This window comes from Zingiber officinale, chromosome 4A (assembly GCF_018446385.1).
Source record: "Zingiber officinale cultivar Zhangliang chromosome 4A, Zo_v1.1, whole genome shotgun sequence".
NCBI lineage: Eukaryota > Viridiplantae > Streptophyta > Magnoliopsida > Zingiberales > Zingiberaceae > Zingiber > Zingiber officinale.
The window spans coordinates 89,369,667-89,377,249 of NC_055992.1; positions in this window are offsets into that span (position 1 = coordinate 89,369,667).

Consider the following 7,583-nt stretch of genomic DNA (forward strand, 5'->3'; position numbering starts at 1 on the left):
TATTATTTATATTTATATTTTTTTTACATTTTTTAAAATTTAATTTTTATTTATTTATTTTATTTTTAAATTTTTATAAATTTTTTATTTTTTAAAATTTTTAATTTTAAAAAAAAATTAAAATTTTTTTATTTTTTTTTAAAATTTAAAAAAAAATTTAAATTTTTTTTAAATTTTTTTAAAAAAAAACATTTTTTTTAAATTTTTTAAAATTTTTTTAAAAAAAAACATTTTTTTAAATTTTTTAAAATGTTTTAAAATTTAAATTTTTTATTTTTTATTTTTAAAATCTATATATTTTTTAAAAAAATTTATTTTAAAAAATTATTTATTTTAAAAAATTTTAATTTTTTAAAAACATTTTTAATATTTTTTTTACATTTTTTCTCTTTTTTCCATGTTTTTTCTTATCGGAAGGTATTTTGGTAAAAAAAATTTGTTAATCCCGGAATCAAGAAAAATCTTAATTTTATGAGGTTTTCCGATTCCGGGCTTCATGATCCTTTTGTTGATGTGTCGGGTATGGAACATTATTCGGGAATCATCGAATACCTAAACCAAATAAGGTTTTTGTTGATAACCTTGGATGAATAACCAAGATTATCAAGAATAACCTCGAATCAAACGCACCCTTAATGTGATTCAATAATCCCCCAAAGCTTCTATTTCATGTCGGTAGATCATTTTCAAAAAGTTATTTTCTTTTGTTCTTCTACCATTTTCAAAAAGTTATTTTCTTTTGTTCTTTTTGATCAACTGATTTTGGAGGAACCTCTTACATCATACATTAATTAAAAAATAAAAGCTTAGGCAAATACAAACGGTGACTAGAAGTTTACACTTTTAGATTTATTCTCTATAGGTATAGGTAGCAGAAAATTTTTATAGAATTAGATCGGTCATTTCAAAATTATTCAATTTGAAAAATTGTATATAAGTATTAAAAAAAATTATTGTATTGTAACCTTATTCATCACCAACTCTTTCTTATTTTACATTTGTAGTATCAACAACTTATTTTACATTTTGGTTCTTGTACAGGATTAGTCGGTATGTATATGAATATGTTGACCTCAACCCTTTGGCAATTTGTAGATCGGCTGAGCATGATGACATGGGTATCTCGAGATGGACCACGCAAGTGCATCGACCTAGTATGGGCAGGATAGTACTGATGGTATCAATGATCATCCTAATAATTGAGTTTCACCTAAATTAGGTTTTACTCTTACCCCATGGATACAAGTCACTTAACTTTACTACTCATCATGAAATCTTACTATCAGAACTTTACTTCGATCCTTCGAATGCACTCAAACCTTGACTTCTCCGCATGTCATGCTTAGTTCATAACCCTTAGCTATCGTCCTCAATGCTCCTTGATGCTTCTCATCTTGCGATCTCTGGGGTTGCCTTGTGCATACTGCAACCTTTTCCAATCTCTTCAAACCTCGAGCTGCCAAGTTGACCACACCAAATCATTGCTTCAAAATTGCTCTAATAACACCTTCATTCTTCTTATCCTACATTTCCTCGGTCATATAATGCAATCTTCTTCGATCACCACTAATGGACCCCCAAAATACTTAGTGTGTCTCTATGGTCGTCATACCAAATTATCATCACTCGCCCTCGTTGAGCATAGGTTCTTCATTCTTATCAGGTCTGTGCACACTCAAAAACATATCAAAATCTCAAAGGAAAACTTAATTTAAATTTTTTGTCCAAATATCAAAATGTAAAATCACTTTAGATTACTCAAAACAAGATTATATCAACAAACTATCCCTTATGATATCACAAGAGAGCACACAAGCACTTACAAATAGGGGTGGACATTGATCGGTTCAGTTTGGTTTGCTCTACCACGGTTCAATTTTTCAATTTTCAACTTGAAAATATTCGATCTGAAACCAAACTATTTTTTATTATGGTTCGATTCATTTTTTATAATACAATCTGCTTTTCCGATCAATTATATACTATTTTAATACTTAATTGAACTAATTATGTGTAATTGCAAATATTAGTTTTAAAGACAGAAAACTAACACTAGATTAAAATTATTAGTTTACATTTAAAATGAAAATCAAAATATAAAAAAAATAATATTAACATTTTATTAAGAACTAATATTAATATGATATATCATTTGATTAATGCAATACAAAATATAGACTCAAGTCACTCAACGATAATAAAACATAAATTATTCTAATATCAAAGAAGTAATTTTAATAATTAAATAAGATAATTTGTTACTACTAAATATTATATATATATATATATATATAAACGTTAAAAGCTTATGGTTTATAGTTTATAAAATATAAGTAAATTATTAAAAATCCAAATATATATATCCAAAGAATGAAAATGTTAACATATTAACTTTGACTAATTCAAATTTAAAAAACTTAGATAAATGATTTGGTTGTCAAGGCATTATAATAGCTCTTAGATTCCGGATCATTTTAGCCACGTCATTTCAAAGTGGCCATATACATATAAAAAGGTCCTCATTTTATATCTTAGAAAAACATTATATTGATTACTCGACGTCCTCTATATTTCTAAGTTCTTCTCTAATTTCTCTTCAATACCTTTACTTCATCATCCATCTTTCCCACATTCCTTGTTAGCTAGGCATCAAGAAGGTTTGATCTCTCATTTTTTTTCTTAAGAAATTTCATATTTTTTTTACATTCATATTTGATTGATTGTTTTACTTGGCCATTTTTCATTATATTGCACTTAATTGTGGATATTGATTCCTTTTTGTCTTTTCTTTTCAATACTAAATTGGATTTAGTTTCTTTTAAACTTCTCCTTAAGATCTAATTTAGAGTTATCAAGTTTTTTATGCGAGAGATATTTCGAGTAAATAAAAAAAAGGCTAAACAAATAATCTAATAATGAATTTTAAATCCATACACCATTCAATTTTATATTAAGTAAATACAGGAAAATGTTTCGATTTTAAAATTGATCATAGATCATTTTTACATAGTAAATAGAGAAAATAAAGCATTACCTCAACTTCACATGATCACTATGCTCACAAGAACAATCCATAAATTGTCAAGAAAATAAAAAATCTTCAAAATAATTTTGAAAATTTGAATGTTGGTTTTTACAGAAGCATTCAAGTAAACCCCTTGCACCTTTAATGCCAATGTTTTCTTTACAATGAGCACTCTTCTCTCATTAGAATAAATATAAATTGTTAAGAAAGAGAAATTAGCAAGGAGTTTGACTTTATGCCTTCAATCTTGTTCAAGTCTTTGAAGATATTCGAGCATTGTAAACACAACACCAGAGAGTTGGGAAAACTTTTCGAGCAATCTCACCTAACTCGCAGTTATCCAAGAGCTTTTATTTTGTCGACCTCTATTTGATTGAATCAACCTTTAGTCAATTGTTCCATTCAACTGAAATTTAAATCTGACTCTCAAAAATTTTAATGCAATAGATGTAGGGGTATAGGAATGGGAGACGAATGGGGATAACAACATTGTCACCATCAACATAAACACACATCTTTCACCTACAATATGAAATTCCTAGCTCCGTCCGTATTTTCACTCACCTATGAACCTTTGAGACATCAAAGACCATTTAACTTGAGTGCATCGAATCATCAATATTCACTATGTAAGCCCATGCAAACTTGATTCACGCATCAATAACACAAACAAACTTACATCAAAATAACATAGCCGAATTAACCATTGGAGAGCATTGCTACACCAATATCAAAAAGAATTTGAGTCGACTAATATTATCCCTACATGTATAATCAAGTTGGTAATTAAGTGGTAAATTATGTGAATTATCATATGAGAGCAGAGATCAAATTCTTGAGAAAACAATTCTTTTAGAAAAAAAAATCCCTCTCACTTAGAGAGGTCACTTAGTCATCATAATTTATTTCTATCAATTTGATATGGGGGTGACGATAAAGAACATTTGGAATGAACAAATTACCTTTTGTCACTTGAGTCGGCTAATTCAAACTAGTGTGATCTGATTCATTTAAATGATCCCATAATCCACTCTAGTGTGAACTAGTTTACATAAAGCCCTATAGCTAATTTTCACCTTTTTATTATTTAGTTAATTGAATTAATATCCATTCATGGAAGCATTTGGAAGTATTTATCATAAATTTTATTATTTAATTATGAATCTTAAATTTTTATAATTAATTTTAATGAAGTCCAAAATTAAATTACCTTAATATTTTTTTTTTTTAAGAATAAAGACTTTTAAGTTTAACTATCATCTTTTACGTATTTTAATAAAGGAATAAATTCGTTCAAACTTTTGGATAATCGTTACTAATCAGAAAAAATATTTATCACACACAAATAATATCAAACTAAATATTCTAATAATGTCCTGAATTTTTTAAATTAACTTAATCTCCAAACACTATAAGCAAAAGAAAAAACATAAAAATAAATAAATAAATGACATATTACTGAACCATTATTTAAGTTTCATATTATCTAAATTTCTTAGTTAACTTTGAAAATATTTAAATTGCATATCCGATTTTGTATTTCTGATCATTTGCTTTTGTTGGTTGAGTCAATTGCTATAGTGTAGTAATTAATTCGATAAAGTTCTCAATTATTACACTATAACAATCTATTAAAAACTTTTTTAAAAAAAATTAAAAAGCCTTCTATGATAAAAAAAAAAAAAAGTATAGTTCTCAATATAGTGTATCGAATTAATATTTGAGAATATAGAGATAATCAGGAGAACTAGATGAGTACATAAGATCTTGTTTCATATCATTCCGACCTCATTAGATCCATTAGTTAATTTCGGTCAAAATCGACTGATGTTTATCTAGTTCTCTTGTTTATATCAATGTCCTCAAACATTATTTCATATGTCATACCGAGAACAATAATTTTTTAAAAACAAATAAGACTTTTAATCGATTGTTATAATTGAGCAATCGATTCGGTAAAGTTATAAACAATAACTTTAATCGATTTTTACACTGTCGCAATCAATTATTTTTTAACAAAAATAAAATAAAAAGCTTGCTATGATAAAAAGTTCATTTCTCTCAATACAATATATCAAATTGATATTTAAGAGTATGAATATAATCAAGAGAAATACACGAGCACATAGGACCTTGTTCTATATTATTCCGAGCTCTCTAGATCCATCATCCACTTTCGATCAAAATTTTTAATTGATATTTGAGAGTATGAATATAATCAAGAGAACTAGACAAGTATATAGAACCTTATTCTATGTCATTATGGGTTCTCTAGGTTCATCATTCACTTTCAAGCCACTTTTGATCGAAAGTGACTGATGGATCTAGAGAGCTCGGAATGACATGTAACAAGATTCTATATGTTCGTCTAGTTCTCCTGATTATTATATACATGTCTTCAAATATAAATTTGACACATCATATTGAGAGCAATGAATTTTTTATCATAGAAAGCTTTTTAATTTTTCTTAAAAAAAATTAGTCGATTGTTACATAGCAATCGATTAAAGTTAATGTACAATGTCACAAAATTTTATCGATTGGTGTCTAAAAAATTAGTGCTCTCAATATAAGATATAGAAATGATGTTTGAGGGCATATATATAATTGGAGATCTAGACAAACACATACGATCTGATTCTATGTCATTTTCATCTCTCTAGGTCCATCAATTAGTTTTGACTGAAATCGGCTGATGAACCTAAAGTGTTCGGAATGATATGGACTGTCCTATGTGTTCGGACCTTAACGCCCGCTAGAGGGGGGAATAGCGTCTCACCAAAATCGTCACTTCCTACACTTGTTAGTACGCAGCGGAAAACAAAATACAAATTAACAAGAAGAAAGTTAAACCCTATAAGCAATAAGGAAAGACAATAAACCAAAACAAACTGTAAGACAAAGCATTTACGTGGTTCGGAGATTAGGGCTCCTACTCCACGACTATCCGTAAGGTGGACGATCCCAATCCATCGATTGATGATTCCCCAGAAACCTCAGGCTAGCTCAAACCTCCTTCTTGATGGAGAAACCTCACCACAACCTTGATCCAAACACTCTTAGATCATAAGAAGAGCTTAGAGCCTTTAGAAGACTAATAATAGGGGTTAACCACCTCTATTTCGTCAACCATGCCCAAGCACCCCGAGCTCTATTAAATAGAGCTCGAGAGGAAAACACTAAACTGTTTTCCTGCTACCGTTATCCAACGGTCAGCTACTAGTCGACTACTACAGTGTACTAGTCGACTGCTACAGTGTCGCAACAGTACTGCTATAGTGTCGCAACAGTGCTGCTACAGTGTCACTGCAGTAAATCCTAACCACATAGAAGTTTGCCATAAGTATAATCACTCAGCACTCGTCCTCGCCCGACCAACGTAGACCTAGTCTTCGAGCCTCCTCCATCAGCATCGCGTCCCTCGGATGTCTCCCCATCCTTGCGCTTGCCTTCAAGTGTTACCTTCGGCTTTGTCATGCTAAGTCTCCTTTTGCCAAGAGGTCGCACCTCCGGGACTTTCCTTGCTAAGTCTTCATACTTGATCTTTTCTTCGTATCTGCGTACTCAACATTTATGTTAAATCACAAATAATGTCTAACTTAAACTTACTTAACCAAACATTAATAATGAGCAATGTCTAGAGCATAATTGCTCCAATACTATGTGTTCATCTAGCTCTCCTAATTATATTCATACCCTCGAACATCATTTTCATATGTCATATTAAGAGCAACAATTTTTTTGGACACTAGAGTGTCTAGAAAATCTAATCCATGTTCAAAAATTTGTTGTTCTCACTATGGTGTATTGAATTGATGTTTTAAGGCATGAATATAATTAGGAGAACTAGATGAGCACTAAGATTGTTTCATCAATCGATTTTGGTTGAAATTGACTCCTAGAGAGTTCGGAATGACATGAAACAAAGTCCTTTGTGCTCGTCTGATTATCTTGATTATATTTATACTATCAAATATCAAGTCAATACACGATGTTGAGAGTAACGAATTTTTTTATTATAAAAGGCTTTTTAATTATTTTTTTTTAAAATTAATTGATTAATATAGTGTAATCGATTAAGTTATTGTTCTTATTACAAAATATTATTGCTCTTGAGGCAGGATTAAGTTAGCTACTGCGGGGATAGCTAACTATAACTTTTCACTTTATCTCTTTGCAAATAGTTGTGGGACAAACCGTGTGAGGCCGCTCGGCAATGGATTCCACTTTTTTGCTACAATAATCACAAAATATTATCGAATTTGATTACTATATTATTGTAGTAATCAAATCTACGAGCGAAAGCGAACAAAGAGGTATGGAATATGAGTGTAAATCCTCTAGTCCGTTTTTTCATGATCCTCTCCTGATTTCCTTAGCAATTGTGATATTATATTCCTCCCTGAGATCACATTTCCATCCAAATTATACTTTAACCTGGACAGTCAACCAAAGGCCACTCGTAATTGTAAAAGAGACCCAGAGAAGACCATGAAAAAGTAGACTAAGGAATATGAAGAAAAAAAAAAAAAGAAACTTAGACGAGAAGCGCGCGCTC